Below are 12,939 nucleotides of genomic sequence, written 5' to 3'. Positions count from 1 at the left end.
TTCCCTCTCTCGCTGCCTGTCTCTATCTCTGTCAAATAAATGAATAAAATCTTTAAAAAAAAAAAAAAGAAAGAAAGAAAGGGACAGCTAGGCACTAAAGAAATTGAAAAATACATGCAAATATAATGAAATATTATATGTATGTTTATGGTCTACCCACCACCACTGCCATCTACAATGTAAGTGCCATGAAATGAAGGACTCAATCCTTTTTATTTCTGCTATATCCCAGTGCTTGGTAGAAAGGTATTGTATCAGTTTCACAGGGCTGCTGTAACAAATTGCCACAGGGCAGATGGCTTAATGCAACAGAAGTTGATTCTGTCACATTTCTGGGGGATATGAGTGTGAAATTAAGAAGTCCTATGGCCATGCTTCCTCTGAAAGCCTCTAGGAAAAAATACTTCTTTGCCTCTTCTAGCATCTGGTGGCTGCCAGAAATCGTTGACATCCCTTAGTGTGTGGCAGCAACACTCTACTCTCTGCTTGCACATTCACATGGCTGTCTTCCCTCTGTGTATCCCTGTGTCTAAATTTCCATCTTTGTACAAGGACACCAGCTCATTGGATTGGGGCTCATCCTAATTCAATACAACCTTATCTTAACTTGATTCCATTGACAAAGACCTTATTTCCAAATAGGGTTACATTCACAGGTAATGAGAGTTAGGATCAAATTTACCACTTACGGGGCACAATTCAACTTGGTTCAGGTACTCGACAAAATATTTGGTGAATTGATGCAAAGAAAATTTATGAATTGAAGTTAGAATTTTAGAGCTTCCCAGCATCCATTATTGTAATTTTAGTTATTTATTAGAGACAAAATTCTTTTTTTTTTAAAGATTTTATGTATTTATTTGAGCACGAGAGAGCACAAAAAGGGAGAGCAGCAGAGGGAGAAGGAGAAACAGACTCCCTGCTGAGCAGGGACCCCAATGGGGGGCTCGACCCCAGGACCCTGAGATCATGACCTGAGCCCACGGCAGACGCTTAACCAACTGAGCTACCCAGGTGCCTAAGACCAAATTCTTTTTGTCTGCTGAATTTATTAGATGTCCCTATCAGATTCCCTCCATCATCTCCCCTCCTTCAGCAATGACTGAGAACATTTAATAAACTATGGCTTTTGTAAAGTTTGTATTGATTTGCAAATATGGCATTGTGGTGTGCGCTAGCTTATATTGGTTTTAAAGAGATATTTGAATTTATAAAATCCCAAGAGAAAATAAATAACTGAAAACTTAAAACCTAACATATTTAAAATTAGGCTATCTTAATGGGCTAAAGCTGTTATCAGACCTATTTCATAATAAATTATTAGTTTGACTCAAAGTTTTCAGTTGGTAATAAATATATTTCCCAAGTAGAATTTCAATAGCTCTCCTGCTATTTTTTAAAATCTCATTTGTACCTTTATGTTTATTTATTATGTAATTTTTAAATTTGTCATAAAGTTCAAGTCATAAAAAGTAAAAAATTACCCCTCCACATGATTGAAATTTCTTAACATGTAATCAATAGCAGAGTCATAAACATGTAAATTTTTTAGTGCTACAGGAAATAAGAAGCAAGAATAATTGTTTATAATAAGCAAGCAAAAGAAAATGAAGATGGAGAATAAAAATATTTTTTAAAAACACATAAAGAGATTTTGGAAGTAGAAAGCACTATTCCATGAGGCTATTACACATGGTCAAACTATAATAAAGGAAGTGAGATCATCCACACATCATCAACACTCCAGGAAACAAGGCTCAGAGAGGGTAAATTATTTAGCTAAAGGAAGAAAATTAACTTTCTCTAAGTATATTCACATTAACCTGGGAAATGAGTGTAACAATATGATGTAATACCATTTATTTGTGACTCTGATTCAAATTGTTCTTCTGACTGAAAAGAAACCAATATATTTTACTGGGTTATTGATTGGGATTTTTCCTTTTCTTTCCAGTAGTAAAAATAACGTCTCATTTTTCCTATGTAATAGTAATCAGATTTTCATTGTTTTTATCCACTTCCAGCTATCAGATAAAATATTCAGGAGTCCAGAATTCCAAGTCATGAAATTTTTGTGCCTTCCAGACTTTGCTTTTATGCTGTCTGTTGAAATTAGTATATTTTCTTTGGTTCATCAAGTTCCTTTCTGTATTTGTGGGGTCAAGTACTTTATTTCAGAAATGAATAAATTTTCTTAAAAACTTAGAGAGCTTTAAAACAAATTATGGTCTTACATCTATGTCTGATTCTGGCTTTTGTGTAAGAGACAGTGTATGTTGAAAGAGCCCTGGGAGATGCTGGGAGATTATATAACACGTATACATACTGCTATACATGAGGCTTGGTAGAAAATAAAGGTCCAATAAAATGTTTTGGCAGGCTATGTCTCTTGGTGTCCTGAAATTTCCATCTCATCACGATTAAAATAATCAAATCTGATATTTCCCAGAGAAAGGAGGCACCCTCTAGTCTGGCAGCTAATTCAATAATAAGGCATTTCCAAATGTCATTATAAATATATATTTTAAAGTCATTATATTAATTTGATAATCTTTAGAATAATTCCTGAGAATATCTCAAGTCATCTAAAATTCCTCAGTGCCCAATTGTAATCATTTTTTTAAAAGATTTATTTATGTGTTTGAGAGAGAGAGAGGGAGAGTGCACATACGAGTGAGGCCGGTTGGAGGGGGTGGGGGAGAATAGAGGAAAAGGAAGAGGGAAAGAGAGAATCTTAAGCAGACTCCAGGCTGAGCCCAGAGCCTGACACAGGCTTCCATCCTAGGACCCTGAGATCATCACCTGAGCTGAAATCATAGCCTAAATCCCCCAGGCAACCCCCCACCCATTGTAATTGTAATTCTAAACATGTTCTACAATGTTGAAGAAATGGTTTTTTTGTTTGTTTGGGTTTTTTTTAATGATTTTTTATTATATTATGTTAGTCACCATACAGTACATCCCTGGATTCCGATGTAAAGTTCGATGATTCATTAGTTGCGTATAACACCCAGTGCACCATGCAATACGTGCCCTCCTTACTACCCATCACCAGTCTATCCCATTCCCCCACCCCCTCCCCTCTGAAGCTCTCAGTTTGTTTCTCAGAGTCCATAGTCTCTCATGCTTCATTCCCCCTTCTGATTACCCCCCCTTTCTTTATCCCTTTCTTCCCCTACCGATCCTCCTAGTTCTTATGTTCCATAGATGAGAGAAATCATATGATAATTGTCTTTCTCTGCTTGACTTATTTCACTTAGCATTATCTCCTCCAGTGCCGTCCATGTTGCAGCAAATGTTGAGAATTCGTTCTTTCTGATAGCTGAGTAATATTCCATTGTATATATGGACCACAGCTTCTTAATCCAGTCATCTGTTGAAGGGCATCTCGGCTCCTTCCATGATTTGGCTATTGTGGACAATGCAGCTATGAACATTGGGGTGCATATGGCCCTTCTCTTTACTACGTCTGTATCTTTGGGGTAAACACCCAGTAGTGCAATGGCTGGGTCATAGGGTAGTTCAATTTTTAACTTTTTAAGGGACCTCCACACTGTTTTCCAGAGTGGCTGTACCAACTTGCATTCCCACCAACAATGTAGGAGGGATCCCCTTTCTCCACATCCTCTCCAACAATTGTTGTTTCTTGCCTTGTCTATCTTTGCCATTCTAACTGGCGTAAGGTGGTATCTCAGTGTGGTTTTGATTTGAATTTCCCTGATGGCTAATGATTTTGAACATTTTTTCATGTGTCTGTTAGCCATTTGTATGTCTTCATTGGAAAAGTGTCTGTTCATATCTTCTGCCCATTTTATGATTTGTTTATTTGTTTCTCGTGTATTGAGTTTGAGAAGTTCTTTGTAGATCTTGGATACCAGTCCTTTATCTGTGGTGTCCTTTGCAAATATATTCTCCCATTCCGTGGGCTGTCTCTTAGTTTTTTTGACTGTTTCCTTGGCTGTGCAGAAGCTCTTTATCCTGATAAAGTCCCATAAGTTCATTTTATCTTTTATTTCTCTTGCCTTTGGAGATGTGTCGTGAAAAAGGTTGCTCTGGCCGATGTCATAGAAGTTGTTGCCTATGTTCTCCTCTAGAATTTTGATGGATTCCTGTCTCACATTGAGGTCTTTCATCCATTTGGAGTTTATTTTTGTGTATGGTGTGAGAGAGTGGTCAAGTTTCATTCTTTTGCATGTAGCTGTCCAATTTTCCCAGCACCATTTATTGAAGAGACTCTCCTTTTTCCACCGGAAGTTTCTTCCTGCTTCATCAAAGATTAGTTGCCCAAAGAGCCGAGGGTCCATTTCTGGGTTCTCTATTCTGTTCCATTGGTCTATATGTCTGTTTTTGTGCCAGTACCATGCTGTCTTTGTGATCACAGCTTTGTAGTACAGCTCGAAATCCGGCATTGTGATGCCCCCAGCTTTGTTTTTCCTTTTCAACAGTTCCTTGGCGATTCAGGGCCTTTTCTGTTTCCATACAAATTTAAGGACTATTTGTTCCAGTTCTTTGAAAAATGTCCTCAGTACTTTGATCGGGATAGCATTGAAAGTGTAGATTGCTCTGGGTAGCATGGACATTTTAACTATGTTAATTGAAGAAATGTTTAGGTATTGGCTATTTCAAATACTTTTAGAGTCTGGTCTCCATCATTCATCATTGTAAACCATTATTATTTTGCAAATCTGGCTTCTGATAAAGTCGTATCAGATTATTTAATTCCTCACTATGCAGTTGTACTTCTTTTATAATGTTTTTGTTTCAGGCTGTAGGCTGTTTCAAAACTTTCAATTTTTGTAAAATTAAAATAGTTTTCAAATGGCTATTCTTTGACATACTGTGTTATTTGATATCAATTATTCTAAGTCTTTAAAGTCCAATTTCTTCCCCCACTAAAACCTTTTTAAAGTTAGTTGATAGTGAATTAAATTTAAAGGCAGAAATATTAAGTTTTAAACTGAAATGTTGTATAGCTGATACATAACTTTTAAAAGCAATTACAAAACAAAAATACATATTAATGTAAAAAGTTTTTTAAATGGTGTCTTAAGCAAGCTATCATGAAAGGATACAAGATAAAAGAAATAAGAAAGAGCTATTAAAAGAAACATATTTAGTAAGTTAGCGTTCACGAATGGAAACTACACCCTTATTGTAAGACCGTTACTTGAAAAGTTACCCATTAACACAGACTTAGAGCTCCTTTTAGGCATTTTCTTTCAATTTTTTTCCTTTTTCTGAAAATGGAATATAACAGTATCTTTGTTATTTATTTTAAGCATTTACTCTCAGTGAAAGCCTTAAAAAGCTAAAGAAGTTTGATTCCCAAAAGATAGAAATAAAGAAAAGCATTTCTGAAGATTTTACTTCTGAAATGGAAATTTTAACATTGTCCATTTTATTTTCTATCTTGTATATTAAAACTGCAAATCCTATTATCTACATCAAATTCCCATCCATCATTCAAAATGTGCTAGGAGTGGAAAGGAGATATAATTCTAAGTTTACTTTCTAAGTTGCAGAGGTGGTCTTTTCTCTAATTAACCTGACTTCTCCTAAGGGCCCATGGCTGTTTCCTGAGTTATGCTTAATACCATACCTATGAAATCAACTAGCATTATTACAATTATGTCAAAAGTAGAGAGATGTTAAATACCTTGCCTGAAGTAAAAAATGAGTCAGAGACACAGCTCAGACGGGGTCCTGCCGCAGGGCTTCCCAGGATTCTCTAACTGCATTCAGAATTTGTAATTGCTTGTCTGTTATTTGATTAGAAATAGGGACAATGTTGATTCTGGCTTTACTTCAGAAACAAATAAATGAGGAAATCAGTTTAACTGGAAGAAAAGCTAAAAACAGAGATTCAGTGACAAATCAGAGTACTCAGATTTTTTTTCTCCTATTTGTATGAATTTTTATGAAAGATCTAATAATTTATATTCATGAAAACACACCTCTGATTTTTTAAACCCTTATTTTTGTGCTCATCTGGAGAATTTTTGTGCTTGAACTTTGGTAATGCTTAATACTTGAAGATTAAATAAAACCAAATTTCAGTTAAAGGTTTGCTTTATAGTACTAATGATAATAAAGTTTTACCTATAAAAATGTAGGTTAAAATGTCATTTCAATTACAATATGGAGAGAAGCCTAATTTTTCTTAGTTACAAAAAATGTGACAAACTAATAATTGCCAAGATGAAATGGTCAGTTTAGCTGATCTTTAAGGAAAACAAAAATTCCCTGAGGTGCAAAATTACAAAATTTATCTGTACACATCACTTATACCCTGAACGGGTTGTTCCTTTTGTTTTAAACTCTAGAGGTTTTTCGAATGTGTAACACTCGACTTGTTAGCTCCACTGGTTGAGTAATAGTTTCAGACTGGAAATCCAGGTTCATCCTTTCTTATGATGTAACTGAAGCTTTTGTTTGCTATTCATTCTGTGATCCCTATTTATTAACTCAGATTCCAGTAAAATACGGAAGTTGTGTTTTCTTTCTGTTGTTTGTTGTTTTCTGCACTCAAGTGTTGCCAGTGTTTGACCTTTCCATGAAACATTTTCCTGCCATTCACTCATTCACATTTTAAGTTGATGAAGAAAAAGCTAATCCTGATGATTTACTGGAAAGAAAAACAATTAGGTTGAAGTTGGGGGGAACGCAGAAAACGTGATTCCCAAATATGCCACTTTGACATGTGGATTATTTTGAGCTGAAGATATCAAGGCTCAACAAACTCAAGAAGAGCTGTTTACCTTCCCTTTAACTGCTTAAAAGGATTTAATTAGAGGGTCTCCAGGAGGGAGCTAATACCAAAGAGAACTTTTTGTCAGAAAGATATATCTTGGTGCCCCTGGGTGGCTCAGTTGGTTAAGCATCTGCCTTGTCTCAGGTCATGATCCCAGGCTCCCTGCTCAGCAGGGTGTCTGCTTCTTCCTCTCCCTCTGCTCCCCTACCCTGCTTGTATTGCTCTCTCTCTCTTTCAAATAAATAAATAAATAAATAAAATATTTTAAGAGAAAAGAAAAGACATATCTGCATTGCACAGCAAACATTTGTTTGTCAAACATTTGCTCTACTCAACTTCCTGTGACTTCTGGTCTTCCCCTTTGATGCCCCAAACCATTACCCACTTCTCCTTGGCTCATCATGGCATACAAGCTTCAACTGCCTGACTGCTTTTGGGGTCTCTGTCTTTAGGTCTCATACACACAAAATTTGTTTCTCTCCTGTTAATCTGTCTTCTGTTAATTTAATTATTAGACTAATCAAAGAACATAGAGGGGTTGAAGGGAAAAGTCTTCCTCCCTGACAAAATGATTTACATACATGGGAGTGGAAATTATACATTCATAGTTGTAGAGACTTGTAGAGACTTCAAGCTGCTGGCATTAAAAATCAAAAACAAAAGTATGAGATTATTTGGCTGATTTGATAATTACCTCGGTGGTAAAATGAAATATTTTGAAATACAAACCTATTTTTTTCTTCCTTGTATCCCTTTTGCCTTCTCCCCTGTGCTCACTTCCTCAGAGAAGGGACAGTAATAGCCATAACAATGGCTCTCGCATGTGGCACACTTATGTGCCAGACATGGTAAATATAGAAACTCATTCAGCCACAACAGCCCTATGAGCAGATATTGTTACCATCTCCATTTTACAAATGAGAAAACCAAGGCACAAAGGTTTGAGTAACTTGCCCAAGGTCACACAAGTAGCACGAGGTGGAGCCAGGATTCAAAGATAGGTGGAGAATCTGTGCTCTTCACCATTAAAAATGGATAATGCTGTCTATTGAGGAATTGACCAGACTCATTGCCAAAGAAAAATCTGGAAAGAGCTAATCAGACAGTAAGGACAGAATCTAGGGTCAATGTTCTCTGAAAGCATGACAGACACTGAGCTTCCCAGGAGAAATATTATTCCTTTAGTCCACAGACATATTGATAGAACGTGGGGGAAGAATTGTCTACAGGAAAAGTCAAATTTGTGAACTTGCCCAACTGTACCAAACCTATAAAATGAGAATGGGACCTGAGATCACTGGCTGAAAAAAAGTGTGAGAAAATGCTGTAAGAGGAGCAGGTTGGATTCAGTGTTGGAGGAGATGGACCAGAAACAGAAGAGTTGACATGCATACTCTAAGGCACAGTTTTGTTGTTGTTGTTGTTGTTGTTGTTGTTGTTGTTTAACACAGCTTCACTGAACAGAATAGTGAGATAATTAAGGCTGACATCTCACATTAGCCTGTCTAGAAGTTGGATTTTATGCACTTACCCTAAGTGTGATTCGTTTCCTGGGAACTAACTTACATTCAACAGTTTCTCAAGGGACATATAAAACAGAAAAACTAACACATTAATTTAGAAAAAGAGAATTGTTTTGTTAGATGATCTGTTTAGTAATTTGCACAGAAGTTTCCTCATGGGTGGGCAAAATCAGCCTGGAGAGCAAGTAAAAAACAGCTTGGGTGCACAAAGAACATGAATAAAGGCTATTGGATAATCTTAGGGGCTTTTTTTGTTTGTTTGTTTTTCAAAGTAATTAGATATACTTTCTTTAACTGGCCTGAGAATATTTCCAATGGACAACAGGTACAGTTGCACCAAGATCAGGTCGCTCTGGCTCCTGGACAGGATTAGATGAGCACTGACAAGTTCTCTCCTTCTAATCTGGGAAGACCTTATTCAGAGAACTCTCTCAATTCATACATCAGTTATACCACAATTGTCTTCCAAACACTCTGAACCCTGGATTGTGTCTGCTGGATCGGACACCTGCCCATTATCTATACCTGACCCAGTCCCAGTGGGAAGGTTTAATTCCAGCTCTCCCCATCTTCAGTCCACTCAAGGCTGAAGCAGCAAACATGTCTGTTCTCAGCCCCATTGTGAGCTAGACTCAGAAAACTGATCTTACATCCGTTTGTGTATGCTACCAGCATACATTTCTGATGGTTATATTTTCCAACCTTACTCCCAACTCAGGGAGATGTACCTTTTATAGAACTTTCAAAATCTTGTGCTCTCAATACAATGATCACATCTTAAACTCAAAGCATGCCTTTTACTGAAATATTTAGAGTGGAGCATATTATAAGTATCAAGCAAAGAGGTCATCAAGAACTGTCTTCATTCAGGCAACTAACAGAGCCTCCTCTGGGGAAGGTAATAAAACTTCTTAAAATATTGGTTTAGATATCATCTCAGACAGAGTCCTCAAAGAACACAAAACTTGTTCTCACATAGCATAGGTCTGAGAAATTTCTATAAAAAAGCATTTTAAATTTAGTAAAGCTAAACCAATGTTATAGTGAATCACCCTATTTCTACTGTCTATATAAGTAGTGAAAACTTAAAATTAATGGATGCTAAGTAAATAGCTCCAGAATTAATTAATCCATGTCATGTCAGTATGAATGGTATAGTCAAACAAGTGGAAACAATTTACTAAAAACTGAGAGAACTGCATGGATATTCATGCTCTGTCACGGCTCTCTCAACCTCAATTTTCTCATTTATAAAATAAAGAAAGCTATTAGATCAAATAATCCCTAAAATCCACTCCCATTTTTAAATTCTTCTCTCTCTCTCTTTTAAGATTTGGTTTATTTATTTGAAAGAATGTGTGGGAGCAAGCAGGGGCGGGGTGGGGGCAGCAGAGAGGTTGGAGGGGGAGCAGAGGGACTAGCAGACTCTCGCACAGAGCTCAGAGTCCACTGCAAGGCACGATCCCACAACCCTGAGATCATGACTGAGCCAAAATCAAGAGTCGGAAGCTTAACTGCAACACCCAGTTGCCTCTAAATTCTTCTCTTTTGCTTGTTTGTTATTATCTACATGGAACCGCCCTAGAACATAATGAGGATTAAAGTTTTATATCAAAGTTAGGGGAGTTCCTGGAAAACTAGGCAATATTGATAAATACATGTAATGGATGAGTCAACTATGTTGGAGCTGAGACTTGGATACAGAGTCCAATAAGTTAAGAACCCCTTCACAGCTCCTCTGGTGCTCTAAGCAAGCAGTGACAAAGCTACTGTAAGCTACTGTAAGCTTTGGTGTCCAGTTTGATATAAGCTTTGATTATCAAGTTGGAAAACTCGTATTAGTATTCTTTTTTATCCAGTAAAACTTTATTCTAAGTTGAGTTATAATTGATACACAACATTATATAAGGGAAAACCCATATTATTATGTAAAAAAAATTGTTGCTCTCTTCCTGGCCAGCTCCTAATGTTCTGGGATCATGGTGGTGTCTTTTGAAATGCTGCTGTTGCCGCCAGGTAGATTTTGAAATGGAGGTGGTGGTTGTGGGAAAAGGCTACTTTCTCCTTCTTCTTCCCTAATCTACCCTAGACCTGGTCAGAAGCCCCTTTCTGAAAGCCCAGCACAAGCTTTTAATAGGCTGTGATGTTGGCAAAACTGTTCTGAAAGTTGGAGATAATGGAAGGAAATTATAATGCAGAGAAGGAAAATGTAAACAGGGATAGTAACTATGACTGTTCTCTTCTCCACAGAGGTCCCCCATGAGCCTTCTCCCATCTCATCCACGGACCCAAACTACTCCCATATTGAAGGGGCTATGTAACCTCCCACGTGCAGAAGTATCCTTGACCATGTCCTATCCTTAATTCTTCTCCTTCTTCATAAGAAGGGGGAAAAATTCTGTCTTCCCACCCAATCAAGTCGTAAGCACTGGTGATATAGCTATGCCCACATTAAAGAAAACCATTTATGGGAGTATGCAGAGAAATTTTGCTTTTTACATCAATGAATTTTCCCTTTTAGAATATAATATGGGCTGTACTTTGTATAATAAGAGCTCATTAAGGTGTCACCCACCAAGAAAAAGAAAAGTTTTCTCCCAAAGATCAATATGGATCTGCCTGTACCTAAACGGAAAATTGTTACCAAAACCTTGTTAAATGTGATGGACTGACCACACACTTTTATCTGTGTTCTCTCCCCAAATCCTTTTAAAATGATAGCAAAGAAATAAAAAGGCATAAATCTACAATGTCTATTCAAACAGTAATGATACATGAGAAGATAAGAGATTACAACTTATATGAAGAAGTTTTACAGGAACCACAAAATTCAAGGGTAATTGTAAAGGCTGAAAATGGGGAGAGGGCAGCAGAATTGATGAAATAATATACAAAGTATAGTTGGACCCAATAGCCTTTTCTCACCCCATATAACCCTTTATTAATTTACCACTTACCATTTGCCCATCTTTTATTCCTACAAGAATCTGATTTGGAAAGTCATTTCATTTGTGGATATCAGGAATATTGGGCAGGAGCCATAAACAGAGAAGTTAAGCCTTAATGAGCTAAAATATGGATAGAAATAGTGTGCCCAGGGACTCCTGGGTGGCTGTCATTAAGTGTCTGCCTCAGGTCATGATCCTAGCGTTCTGGGATGGAGCCCCGCATTGGGCTCCCTGCTCAGCAGGAAGCCTGCTTCTCCCTCTCCCACTCCCCCTGCTTGTGTTCCCTCTCTTGCTGCCTCTCTCTCTGTCAAATAAATAAATAAAATCTTAAAAAAAAAAAAAAAAGAAATAGTGTGCCTAACCACCTTTTTCAAGCCAGGTTGCTGTCAGACAGCTTTATATTTCTTGACAGGAGACAAGAATTCTTGGGAGAAATGGAATGGCCACATAGAAAAAAAAAATTAATGATACTAAAATATAGTGGTTCCTTCTCCAGATGTGCCAGCTCTCCCATTAAAATACATTAAAACTCAGCCATCCACAAACTCCACCCATGAACATAAAGCTAGCTTTTGGTAAGCTTTTTTGGCACATCACATAGAGACAACCAAGGATCACCAGACACTGGAAGAATTACTCGAATATGAAAAACAGACACTAAGAACAAGGGTAGGGGGAAGAAGGAACCAAGGAACGGAATATTGAGGGTCTATTATGAGCCAGGCAGTATTCTAGATGCTGGAGAAACTGCAATGAACAAGACAGACAAGTCTCTGCCCTCATTGAGCTTACATACTAGGGGAGATGGGGAAGTAAACATTTAACAAAATAAATAGATTATACAATATGTTAGAAAGTGATGTCTATTATATTCTGTGAAGAAAAATAACTCAGGGGAGAGGACTAAGAAGTGGGTGGGGGAAGGAGATGCAAATTTAAATAGAGTGGGTCAGGGAAGCCTCCACTGAGATGGCTTGAAAGTAAGGCATGGGGATACCTGGAACAGGAGAGGAAGGAAACAGTCCAGGCAGAGACCAGCTAGTACAAAGGGTATGAGGGGGGACTGAGCAATAGGGGTACTATTGCTATAAGGGGAAGTGGGGGTAAAGAACAGGTTTTGTTTTGTTGAGATGGGAGAGGCGCCAAAGAAATTAAATAGTTGAAATTAAAAACCAAAACCAAAACCCAAAATTTAACTGAATGGACTTGAATATATACTTAAGAACACCTTCCAGATAGTAGAATAAAAAGACAAGGATATGAAAAATAGGAGAGCATCAATAAGAAAATTAGAGGTTTGATTTAGGGAGTCAAGCATGCAAACCCAACAGAATTTTCAAAAAGGACACAGGAAACAATGGAGAGCAAATTTTCAGAGAAACAATAGAAAAATAATTCCCAGAAATGAAGGAGATGAAGTTGAAAGAGCCTATTTAGTGTTCAGCACGATGAATTAAAAAAAAAGACAAAAAGCGCCCACTCCTTGGGCACATCATGATGGAATTTTGAACAGTGATCTAGTGAAAAGTTACAAAAAGCTTCCAGAAGGAAGGAAATCACATAAAAAGAACCAAGACTCAGAATAGCACCATGCTTTTCCACAGAAAGAATGCCTTAAGAATTCTGAGGGAATTTATATTTTCTGAATCAGGACCCCACACGCACACGGCCAAGCTAGCAATCAAGTGTGAAGATAGAATAAAGACAATTGAGACAA

At 37.3% G+C, this 12,939-nt stretch overlaps 1 protein-coding gene across 1 annotated transcript in view; it reads right to left on the bottom strand.

The window, feature by feature from the left end:
- FGL1 (fibrinogen like 1) overlaps positions 1–5,785 on the bottom strand; it is a 29,614-nt gene extending 23,829 nt beyond the window's left edge. Inside the window, exon 1 of the mRNA XM_002923789.4 lies at positions 5,657–5,785. The gene's annotated coding sequence lies outside the window, so the exon portion shown is untranslated. The remainder of the gene's footprint in view (positions 1–5,656) is intronic.
- Between the last annotated feature and the right edge of the window lie 7,154 nt (positions 5,786–12,939).

Source organism: Ailuropoda melanoleuca, chromosome 18 (genome assembly GCF_002007445.2).
Source record: "Ailuropoda melanoleuca isolate Jingjing chromosome 18, ASM200744v2, whole genome shotgun sequence".
In the NCBI taxonomy this organism is placed as follows: Eukaryota; Metazoa; Chordata; class Mammalia; order Carnivora; family Ursidae; genus Ailuropoda; species Ailuropoda melanoleuca.
The sequence above is the reverse complement of the archived record's forward strand: the minus strand, read 5'-3'. Positions and strand labels throughout refer to the sequence as shown.